Consider the following 13,203-nt stretch of genomic DNA (forward strand, 5'->3'; position numbering starts at 1 on the left):
CACATTTAAATAATTCAGTTGTTTGAAAAACATTTTTCTTAAATTTTTGTGTTCAGATTGAAAGCTGGAGCCAAGAAATATGGAAGCATCATTTGACTTAAAAAGCCATTTACACAAACAAAAGTGTAGAGGCAACCTCTTAGTGTGTTCATTTTGTGAGGTCTTCAGTTTTCCCAACTTGCAGCTGTCTGGCAATGCTGGTTATTCTATAAAAATTACATTCATTTCCCTTTTAGTAATCATGTTTGCTAACATCAATTTTTTAATAATTTCATTTGCTTGGGGAAAGTCTGAAGCATGGAAAATACACGGCATTAAAAGATCAAAGCTCCTGTTCGTAACTGGCCTTTGATGTGTATCCTACACATCCCATTCAGAAATATTCAAATGATTTTGACTTTCACATTTCTGAAACAAATTCATAAAATCATGTAAAGCTACTAGTTTAAACTAATTTGCACATAATCATTTATTTTTATGCTTTGCATGATTCATTTTTATACTAAATTGCACAATTTCTTTTTTATACAAAAATTTGTTTACTGCATATTTTATTATATTTTGTTATGACAGTTGTTTAGTTCCTTTATACAATATAACAAACAACCAGTTTTACTATGAAACAGTATCATATTCTTGATTCAGTTCATTTATCTTTTTTTCTCTGGGCCATTATGTCCAGAAACGTACAGTAAGATACGCTATACTAACTTCTAGCTTTTTATGTTAACTGTGTATCAACTTCAGGTCATTAAAGACACTTTTTAGTTGCTCCTTTTTTTCAGTAGCCGTATCAAGTTTCATAATTATAGTAATGATGATGATGAAAATTATTGAGGTTATTGACATAGCAAAATATGTAATGTGTACATTAAGCAGAGCAAAATCAATTGTAGTTGACAAACACTTCAAAATATTAGAAGGTCAAATGTCTACCAGTTATGGGTCATATTGCACTGAATGTCGGCTGAATGGAAGGAATGTGTGGCAAGATGAGGAGTAAACAAAAAGACGATAGTTTGAAGCCAGCATTTTGCCAATAACAATAATAATAAAATTCATAAAAAGATATTTCCAAATACGTACAGTTATCAGGTGCAAATGATGGAAATGAATGAAAGCTACATCGAGTGTATATGAGCTCTGTTCAAAACTTTCTGGAACTTTGCCTACAAAATTTTTCTACGCTTAAAAAAAAAAGTCTGCAGGGACCACGTCTGGAGAGTATGGAGGATGAGGCAGCATAGTGATTTCATTTTTTGTGCAGTAGTCACGCATCAATGGGGATGAATGTGTAGGTGTGTTATCATGATGCGAGAGCCATGAATTATCTCACCACATTTCAGGCCATTTCTTTCTCACACTTTTGTGCAGGCATCGCAACAAGTCCAACCTAGTACCATCGATTTAACAGTGTGTCCCTGTAGCACAAAGTTATGATGGACTAATCCTTGTGAGTTAAAGAAAACTATCTGCATGGGTTTGACATTTGACCCTGCCTGATGAGCTTTTTTTGGTCTTGGAGAATCTTTCCTGACACATTGTGCAGACTGAACCTTGCTCTCAACATCATAACCATAGACCCATGTCTCATCACCTGCTAAGATTGTCATAAAGAACATCTCATTCTCATTTGTGCGATCCAAAGGCTCTTCACAAGTTTCAAGGCAAAGGTTATTCTGCTCTTGACTCACGAGCTGTGGGTCGAACTTGGTGGTGACACAATGCATTCCAAGATAATGTGTCAGGATTTTATGACACAATCCAACTGAAATGTTGCATTCCTCTGCAATCTCTCGGACAGTCAGTCTTTAATTGGCATGCACAATTTCATTGACATTCCTGATATGAGCGCCGTCGATAGACGTTCAAGGACGTTCTGAATTAGGGTCATCTTTATCTTCCATCAGGCCATTTTTAAACCATGTGATCTATTCAAAACACCAAGTACGACCTAAGCATTCACCACTGTAGGCTTCCTGCGTCATTTGCTGTGTCTCTGTAAAGGTTTTCTTGAGTTTCACACAAAATTTAATGTAGATGCATTGCTCCTCTAACTTTGTCATCTCAAAATTTGCAAATTGTGTAACACAACATTCTACTCAATACAGCCACGCACAATAATTAACAGACATACAATAATGAAACTTCCAGCACCTACACATTAAACAGAGTTGTGTGCAGGAATACAAACTGCCTTTCAATCCAGTACAGCATTGGCGTAAATGTTCCTGAATTATATTTATAGTATATGAACTTCTCCACCGTCTTACCATGACTGATATATCCCCAAAGTCCTCAGTTTGAGTTTCTGAAGATTTATTATATTTAGGAGGCTAGTTATACATACAGCAAGGATAGAGTTAATAAATTACAGGCCACTAGTCTTTTCTGAGACTTACAAAAGGTGTTTGACTGTATATTTCAACTAAATTAAAATATTTTGGTAAGAGATTCAGTGGAGAGGAACGTCCATAGAACATCTTAAACACCTACATAATTGTGCAACATGGGAGTTGCATAGATAACATAAAAAAAGAAATAAAGTTAGCTCGGTTTGCTTATTTTAATCCTATATGATACGGTGTAGGATTAAAATATCATACGGTGCCCCACCCCCATGAACCATGGACCTCACCATTGTTGGGGAGGCTTGCGTGCCTCAGCGATACAGAGAGCTGTACCATAGGTGCAACCACAATGGAGGGGTACCTGTTGAGAGGCCAAACAAACATGTTGTTCCTCAAGAGGGGCAGCAGCCTTTTCAGTAGTTGCAGGTGTGACAGTCTGGATAATTGACTGATCTGGCATTGTAACATAAACCAAAATGACCCTGCTGTGCTAGTACTGTGAATGACCAGCAAGGGGAAAATACAGCCATAATTTTTCCCGAGGGCATGCAGCTTTACTGTATGATTAAATGATGATGGTGTCCTCTTAGGTAAAATACTCCGGATGTAAAATAGTCCCCCAGTTGGATATATGGACGTGGACTACTCAGGATGACATCAATATCAGGAGAAACAAAACTGGCGGTCTATGGATAGGACCATGGAATGTCAGATCCCTTAATTGGGCAGGTAGGTTAGAAAATTTAGAAAGGGAAATGTAGAAGTTGAAGTTAGATATAGTGGGAATTAGTGAAGTTCGGTGGCAGGGGAACAAGACTTCTGGCCCGGTGAATACAAGGCTACAAAAACAAAATCAAATATGGGTAATGCAGGAGTATGTTTAATAATGAATTTAAAAAAATAGGAATGTGGTTAAGCTACTAGGAACAGCATAGTGAACACGTTATTGTAGCCAAGATAGACATGAAGCCCACGCCTACCACAGAAGTACAAGATTATATGCCACCTAGCTCCACAGGTTATGAAGAGATTGAAAAAATGTATGATGCAATAAAAGAAATTTTCAGAGAGTTAAGGGAGATGAAAATTTAATAGTCATGGGGTACTGGAATTCAGTAATAGGAAAAGAAAGAGACGATAAGTAGGTGAATGTGGACTGGAGGTAAGAAATGAAAGAGGAAGCTGCCTGGTAGAACTTCACACAGAACATAACTTAATCATAGCTAACAATTTATTTAAGAACTGTGAAAGAAGGTTGTATACGTAGAAGAGGCCTGGAGACACTGGAAGGTTTGAAATTGATTATACAGGGTGATTCAAAAAGAATACCACAACTTTAAAAATGTGTATTTAATGAAAGAAACATAATATAGCCTTCTGTTATACATCATTACAAAGAGTATTTAAAAAGGTTTTTTTTTCACTCAAAAACAAGTTCAGAGGTGTTCAATATGGCCCCCTCCAGACACTCGAGCAATATCAACCCGATACTCCAACTCGTTCCACACTCTCTGTAGCATATCAGGCGTATACAGTTTGGATAGCTGCTGTTATTTCTCGTTTCAAATCATCAATGGTGGCTGGGAGAGGTGGCCAAAACACCATATCCTTAACATATCCCCATAAGAAAAAATCGCAGGGGGTAAGATCATGGCTTCTTGGAGGCCAGTGATGAAGGGCTCTGTCACGGGCTGCCTGGCGGCCAATCCATCGCCTCGGGTAGTTGACGTTCAGGTAGTTACGGACAGATAAGTGCCAATGTGGTGGCGCTCCATCCTGCTGAAATATGAATCGTTGTGCTTCTTGTTCGAGCTGAGGGAACAGCCAATTCTCTAACATCTCCAGATACTGTAGTCCAGTTACAGTAGCACCTTCGAAGAAAAAGGGACCAAAAACTTTATTGGCTGAAATGGCACAGAAAACGTTCACCTTAGGCGAGTCGCGTTCATACTGAGTTGTTTCCCGCAGATTCTCAGTGCCCCATATTGTGACGGTTGACTTTCCCGTTAGTGTGGAAAGTTGCTTCATCACTAAACACAATCTTGGAAACGAAAGATTCATATGTTTCCATTTGAGCAAGGATAAAATCACAGAAATCGATTCTTTTAATCTTATCAGCTGCAGACAGTGCTTGAACCAATTTCAGACGATAAGGTTTCATAACTAACCTTTTTCGTAGGACTCTCCATACAGTTGATTGTGGAATTTGCAGCTCTCTGCTAGCTCTGCGAGTCGATTTTCCTGGGCTGCGAACAAATGCTTGCTGAATGCGTGCTACATTTTCATCACTCGTTCTCGGCCATCCAGAACTTTTCCCTTTGCACAAACACCCATTCTCTGTAAACTGTTTATACCAATGTTTAATACACCACCTATCAGGAGGTTTAACACCATACTTCGTTCGAAATGCACGCTGAACAACTGTCGTTGACTCACTTTTTCTATACTAAATAACACAAAAAGCTTTCTGTTGAGCGGTCGCCATCTTAGCATCAACTGACGCTGACGCCTAGTCAACAGCGCCTCAAGCGAACAAAAGTACAACTAAATGAAACTTTATAGCTCCCTTAATTCGCCGACAGATAGTGCTTAGCTCTGCTTTTGTCGTTGCATAGTTTTAAATTCCTAAAGTTGTGGTATTCTTTTTGAATCATCCTGTATAATGGTAAGATGTAGAATTAGGAACGAGGTTTTAAATTGTAAGGCATTTCCAGGGGCAGATGTGGACTCTGACCACAATTATTAGCTATGAACTGTAGAATAAAACTGAAGAAAGGTAGGAATTTGAGGACATGGGACCTGGATAGACTGAAAGAACCAGTGGTTATAGAGTGTTTCAGAGAGAGCATTAGTGAATGATTGACAAAAACAGGGGAAAGAAATACAGTAGAAAAAGAATGGTTGCTTTAACAGATGAAATAGTCAAGACAGCAGAGGATCAAGTATGTAAAAATCCATGGGTAACAGAAGAGATATTGAATTTAATTTATGAAAGGAGAAAATATAAAAATGCAGTAGATGAAGCAGGCAAAAAGGAATACAAACATCTCAAAAATGAGATAGACAGGAAGTGTAAAATGGCTAAGCAGGGATGGCTAGAGGACAAATGTAAAGATGTAGAAGCACATATCACTAGGGGTAAGATAGATACTGCCTACAGGAAAATTAAAGATACCTTAGGAAAAAAGAGAACCACCTGTATGAATATCAAGAGCTCAAATAGAAAACCAGTCCTAAGCAAATAACGGAAAGCAGAAAAGTGGAAGGAGTAGATAGAGGGTCTATTGCAAGGGCAATATACTTGAGTGCAATATTATGGAAATGGAAGGGGATGTAGATGAAGATGAAATGGGAGACACGATACTGCGTGAAGAATTTGACAGAGCACCGAAAGATGTAAGTCAAAATAAGACCCCAGGAGTAAAAAACATTCCATCACAACTACTGATAGCCTTGCGAGAGCCAGTCCTGACAAAACTCTTCCATCTGGTGAGCAAGATGTATGAGACAGGTGAAATACCCTCATATTTCAAGAAGAACATCATAATTCCAATCCCAAAGCAAGTCGGTGTAGACAGGTGTAAAAATTATCGAACTATCAGTTTAATAAATCACAATTGCCAAACACTAACATGAATTCTTTACAGATGAGTGAAATAACTTGTAGAAGCCAACTTCCAGGAAGATCAGTTTGATTCCGTAGAAATGTTGGAACACGCAAGGTAATACTGACCCTACGACTTATCTTAGAATATAGGTTAACGAAAGACAAACCTATGTTTCGAACATTTGACAACGTTGACTGGAATACTGTCTTTCAAATTCTGAAGGTGGCAGGGGTAAAATACAGGGAGCAAAAGGCTATTTACAATTTGTACAGAAACTGGAAGGCAGGTATAAGAGTCAAGGGGCATGAAAGGGAAGCAGTGTTTGAGAAGGGAGTGGGACAGGGTTGTAGCCTATCCCTGATGTTATTGAATCTGTATATTGAGCAAGCAGTGAAGGAAACAAAAGGAAAACTTGGAGTAGGAATTAAAATCCATGGAGAAGAAATAAAAACTTTGAGGCTTGCCAACAACATTGTAATTCTGTCAGAGACAGCAATGGGCCTGGAAGAGCAGTCAAATGGAATGGACAGTGTTTTGAAAGGAACATATAAGATGAAGATAATCAAAAGCAGAATAAGGATAATGGAATATAGAAGAATTAAATCAGGTGATACTGAGGGAATTAGATTAGGAAAAGGGGCACTTTTAAAGCACTAGATGAGTTTTGCTCTTTGGGGAGCAAAATAACTGACTATGGTCGAAGTGGAGAGGATATAAAATATAGACTGGCTAAGGCAGGGAAAACGTTTCTGAAGAAGAGAAATTTGTTAACATTGAGTATAGATTTAAGTGTCTGGAAGTCTTTTCTGAAAGTATTTGTATGGAGTGTAGCCATGTATGGAATTGAAAAATTGACAATAAATAATTTAGACAGGAAGAGAATTGAAGCTCTTGAAATGTGGTGCTACAGAAGAATGCTGAACTTAGATGGATAGATCACGTAACTAATGAGGACGTTCTGAATGGAGTTTGTGGCACAACGTGACTGGGAGAAGAAATCGGTTGGTAGGACGTGTTCTGAGGCTTCAAAGGATCACCAATTTAATATTGGAGGACAGCATGGTGGGTAAAAATTGTAGAGGGAAACCAAGAGATGAATACACTAAGCAGATTCAGAAGAATGTTGGTGAAGTTGTTATTTGGAGATGAAGAGGCTTGCACAGGACACAGTAGCATGGAGAGCTTCATCAAACGTGCCTCTCAACTGAAGGCTGCAACAGTAACATCATCAACACTGTATGGTGTCTATTTTAGTGTTATTCTTCAAGCCAAACTAAAGATTCTGAAGTCCAAAACTACATAATACATATATTTGTTGTGTGAATTCAAGAAATTCCTGTAGGGAACTGTTCCAAGAATTGAATATTTTGTCTACTGATTCTCAGTAGGTTTATTTGCAGGATGACTTTTGCTGTAGGTAATAGGTAGCTTTCTTCCACTGAACAGCTCAGTTCACCAAATCAGCACTAGGAATAAGGATAATCTGCATTAAGACATTAGGGAAGTTCCATTAGTCCCAAAAACTTTCAGGAACACACATTTTCAATGACTTTGAGCCAACAACGAAAGGTTTAGCTGCCAATAAATTATGTTTTAAAAACTCAAATTTTATTATCAGTGGAAAATTCATTTTGCTCAATTGATTTAAATTCCTTAACAATACAAATTTGACTGTGGTCTTGATTCCTAAGACTGGTGTGACACAGCATTTAAAATTAATCTAGTCTTTTGGGCAATGCAACTTCTGCCACCATGAGTGGTACTCAGTTTTCATTCTGCAGACAGACTATATCTCCCCAGCATTTTTTGTCCATTATTCTTAGGTGAGTAAACAAAATAACTTCACCGATGTCATGTTTATATAGTGGATTTATTTTCAATTTATTAAATGAGTATTAATTTGCTGTTGTTAAGTGAGCTTTTATGTAAAATATACTTCTATAAACACAGAAGCGTATAATTTGTAAAGCTGATGCTATCAGTGGCCTTTGTGGAGTTGATGGCAATGTGATTGGACTGATAAATCTAGACCTTTGTGCTGTCTGTCATTGACAGCATATTGTAAAGCCAATTGTCTTGTAGTAACTTGGTGGTGAATTAATGAATGACCAGAAGGCTACTGTACTTCTCTCCACATTAATTCTGTTACTAGTAAACTGTATAAGTTGCTTCCATTCAGGAATTACTGTCACTTGTAGTGTAGTCTACATTAAGTGCAGCCTATGTCAGTGACCATGCCGAGGTGGAAACACCAGTTACCACTCGCATCAAAGTGAATACACACCATCAGGAATGGCCAGTACTTGGATGAGTGACAATCCAAGTATGCTGCATGCCATTCACAAATTTCCCTTTGCCTTTATGGCAAAGCCTTTAATCACTAGTTATTGTGCCAATGTCCCGAATTCAACTCCCGACCTGTCCACAGCATCTCATGACTTCACGGCATGCGAGACTGTTAATGGCTATCTGTCGGATGGGGTTATAAGCTTTCTGGACCCTCTGGTGCTGTTCGAGAGATGAGGCTATATGCTGGCACTGGGTTTCACCTTCTCCCTTCTCTAACCATCTCCAACACAAACACGACACACCACCACCACCACCACCACCACCACCACACACACACACACACACACACACACACACACACACACACACACACACACACACACCAGTACAAGGTTCTTAACAAATACACCTACACACACAGCTCTAATACTTCATGAAGGAAATGTGCTTGCAGGTATGGAGGATAGGGAAAACCTTTCCCATTAGGCAGCTGACCTGCACTTTGGGTTCTCCCAGCCATTTGTGCCATATGACTTTACTTTCTTAGAACTGCTTATCACATACCCACAGTATATCTTCCAAGGAGTATTTGTATGTCTGCTGAAATGGGAGTGATCATGTTCAGATCAAGAACAGTAATCTGCTGTAATGCACTGCTTGACTTATGCTGAAATATATGAAGTTCTGTAACTTCAGTGACCTCTTCATATGTTGGGAGCTGAGGCTGAGGTAATGCATTTGATACGCCTCATGCTTTACAGCCAGTGGTAGTGCAGACAATGAAATTGCCATTGTTGAATACATATTGAACTTGGAACAGGCTCTACAGTGTGGTAAAGAGCTGAGAGCTCTACCTGTTGAGCTTTTTACATAAAGCTTACTTAACAATTGCAAATAAGTACACATTTAATAAGCTAAAAATAACTTCACTATATAAACTCAAACTCAGTGAAGTGACTTTGTCTGCTCACATAAGAGAACTGGGCAAGAAATGCTACTGAGTGAGGTGGTGCAGTGGTTAGCACACTGGACTCGCATTCAGGAGGACGGCAGTTCAAACCCACGTCTGGCCATCCTGATTTAGGTTTTCTGTGAATTTCCCTAAATAGCTTCAGGCAAATGCTGGAATGGTTCCTTTGAAAGGGGACAGCCAACTTCCTTCCTTCCCCATCCTTCTATAATCCAATGGGACCGATGAACTTGCTGTTTGATTCCCTCCGCCCAACCAACGAACCAAATAGGAAATGCTGGGAAGATATAGTCTGTCCATAACTCAGAAAGTGAGCAGTGCTCATGGTGGTGAAAGTAGCCTTGCCCTGAAGAGTGCTACAGCTGCCATGCATGATGACTAAGAATCAATTTCTGTTCTAGCAGTGAAGAACAGAACCCAAAGATTTATGTAGATTCTGTTCCTATGTATTTCTTGCCTTAATTTTATTACTACTTCATATCTGAATATTCCATGATGTGTTAATGCATATTGTGGAAAATACCACCCCTCCTCCCCATACCCCTGGTGTCTGCACACTGCATCACTAGTGATTTATAAGGTATGCTGCAGAGGTTTGGTGTAATTTTGTGAAACACCCAGTCATTTGTGGGGCAGATAGAGTGGTGTATCACCTGCTCCCTCTTCAGTATGCAAACATATGAAGAAGGGGACATTCACATTTAATATCTGTTCTTAACTGATTTCATTTAACAACACACATTAATTGTACACCATTAAGACACTATTTTTAATAATCACTGACTTTTCCATCCCCTGCAGCATGGAAACTACTAGCCCTGGCCAGAAAGTAATAGAACCTTTTTGGTACGAATTTTAATGTAGTTTAGTTGTGTACTGGGAACTTTTTTTTCCCCTCTAGAAGCTGCAGTTTCAAGTTATTCAAGAAACATTTTAAAAAGTGACCTTTAAGTGCCCCCCTCCCCTCCCCAATGCTCACACCTAACAGATGGGGATTTTTGGTATCTTGTTTGTGACACTTCCCCCTACCACGGTACAAAAATTTACAGCTGCATGAATTTTTTCCCCTAATATTTTTTCATTGATTGGATTAATTACCAAATTAACTATTCCTTGATGCCTCAAGATCTTATCTTCAGCATTCTTCTGTAATACAACAGTTCAAAATCTTTATTTTCTTCGTCTGTCTGTACTAGTTACCATCCATGTTTCTCTTTCATACAAGATTGCACTCCAGACAATTACATAAAGAAGAAGCTTCTTATCCACTAAATTTATGTTCAGTTTGAATACATTTCTCTTTTTCAGGAAGGCTCTTCATCCTAATTCATGTGTGCATTTTATATCCTCCATATTTCATTCATTGTCTACTTTTAATGTCTCATTTCCTGATCTAATTTTGTCAGCATCACACAAATTAATTCAACTACATTCCCTTACTCTTATTTCCCGTTGTTGATATCCATCTTACATCATTTACTGAAAAAATGGTCATTCCATTCAACTGATCTTCCAAGACCTACGCCATCTCTGACAGAATAAAAATATTATCTGTGAATGTCGAAGTTATTATTTGTTGTGCTTTTCCACATTCCTCCTTAGTTTCCTTTACTGCTTGTCAGTGTACAGATTGTATAACATGAATGATCCATTACCACTTCCTTGTTAACTACTGCCTCCATTTTGTGTCTTTTGACTCGTATGACTGCAGTCTGGTTTCCATACAACTTAACTGGTAACATTTTATTCTTTGCATTTGATCCCTGCTACCTTCCCTATTCAGAGTATATTCTGATCAGTATTCTCTAATACTATTTCTAGTTTTACAAATGCTATGAATTTAGATTTATGAAACCCAAATCAAAATACTCAGATCAGCCTCAGTCAGTTATACCATTCTTCTGCAGATAATTAGTGTTGATATTTTGCAGTCATGACTTATTAAGCTAATGTGGAAAAGCACAACAAATAATAACTTCGAGGTTCACAGATAATATTTTTATTCTGTCAGAGATCACATAGGTCTTGGAAGATCAGTTGAATGGAATGACCATTTTTTCAGTAGATGATTCTCTGTGTTTGATATTATTTTGCCTCATATATCCTGAATAACAGCTGTAACAGTTTTGTCATGATTAGCCCTTCCAAGGATGTTAATAGTCAGAGGAAATGTCATCTACTCTGAGCAGATTTTTCGACTCAGTTCTTTCAGCATTTTGTCAAATTCTTCTTGCTCTATCACACCCCCAACTCAGTTTCATACACTTCCTATTCCCTTTCCATAACACGATCTTCTAAGTTTTTATCCTTTGTTTAGTACTGTTACATATTCCTTCCACTCTTCAGCATTCCTTGAATAGCACTGACTTGCCACCAGAGCTCTTGGAAGTTCATACAGCTATTTCTCTTTCTTCTATAGGGCTCTTGAGTTTTTCCACGTGGGGCATCCATCTTCTGTATCTTCCTGTAATTATACATCTTTCAACCTATCCATTCATTTTTCAGGTTCTCTATTCTACCTCCACAATTAAAGGCCCTAGCACCCTACCATCTGATGTTTAGGATGCCAAGTTTTGTTTTTTATAGTATCGTCCTTCTCAGTAATGTTCACCTGGAGCTCTGAATGAAGGTGTATTCCACTTAGAAAATTTACCGAGGAGGATGTCTTCATGTACAGAATTACGAGTCCAGTCTGCTTCAGTAATTGTTCAATTGCTGGAAAAGGAAATGGGTGGTCAGTATTTGCTTTCAGGAGGTTAGGTCTCAAAGCTAAGATAGTTTCTTTCTAGTTTTATTTGCATTTGTTAGTCGTATTTTGAATTTCGGTTCCTGAAAGTAAAAGCTGGTCAACCATTCTGTCTTCTCATAATCTTAATAGTTTTCTCAAGTTAATTTTACCTTTGATACAACTGTTGCACTAACTACTCAGTAGTTGGAGGAGTCTAAATATTATTAGAGCTCTTTGAAAGAATCTTGGCGCTCTTGAATAAAGGCAGATTTCTAGCACACTATAAAAATACAAACCCAGTACATGAGAAGTATTCACAAAACTTCCTGTTACTGTGGAAAAATCAAAATGTAGTCCTTTATCCAGAAATAAATGTCAAAAAACCTTGAAAATGTGTAAATATGTATAAGACAAGGAAATAAACACCCTAATATATTTTAATTAATTAAAGATGTACTATGTTAACCATACTATAGCATACCAGAAATTTTACTGTGAATTTATTTATGCTGAGTGACCTGTGCAGAAAAGAAAATTGAAGATAAGCGTAAATGTCCCATCAATGATGAGGTCATTAGAGATGAAATGCAGTTTCTCATTTGGAAAGAAATTGACCATTCTCTTTCAAAGGAACTATCCTGGAAACACTGTAAGTGATTTTGGGAAATCATGAAAAAAAAGACAAATCTGCATGTTTACAAATAAACAGTTTCCTTTAAATGTAATTATTTTTAGACATGGATCCAAAAGAATATTTTGACAGTACACATTTAATTTTGCATGACAGACTCTGCACTTCATTTCAGCACAGATTCAACATGTCAGTGGTATTTGATGGGAAGTAAACAGCACCAGGTGTCCACGTTTACATTACACAATTCACAAAGAATTCGAGATAGTAGTTTGTGAGTTTATTGATCTAGATGTGCTTTATGAGGTTGGTATGTGCCAAATTTAGGGGAACTTTACAGAACAGGTAGCTCTGTGATAACTACGTTCTTGGATAAGAGTAGCACATTTAATGCCATTTCTAATGTCATTTATCCAGCTTCAGAAGGTTGTTGTTGTTGTGGTCTTTAGTCCAAAGACTGGTTTGATGCAGCTCTCCATGCTACTCTATCCTGTGCAAGCTTCTTCATCTGCAAGTAACCATTGCAATCCACAGATCTGAATCTGCTTATTCTGTTCATCTCTTGGTCTCCCCCTACAATTTTTACCCTCCACACTGCCCTCCAATACTAAACTGGTGATCCCCTG

At 38.0% G+C, this 13,203-nt stretch overlaps 1 protein-coding gene across 8 annotated transcripts in view; it reads left to right on the forward strand.

Annotated features, from left to right (window-relative positions):
- LOC126334965 (uncharacterized) overlaps positions 1-13,203 on the forward strand; it is a 289,683-nt gene that overhangs the window by 252,307 nt on the left and 24,173 nt on the right. The gene's annotated exons all lie outside the window — the stretch shown is intronic.

Source organism: Schistocerca gregaria, chromosome 2, assembly GCF_023897955.1.
Source record: "Schistocerca gregaria isolate iqSchGreg1 chromosome 2, iqSchGreg1.2, whole genome shotgun sequence".
Lineage (NCBI taxonomy): Eukaryota > Metazoa > Arthropoda > Insecta > Orthoptera > Acrididae > Schistocerca > Schistocerca gregaria.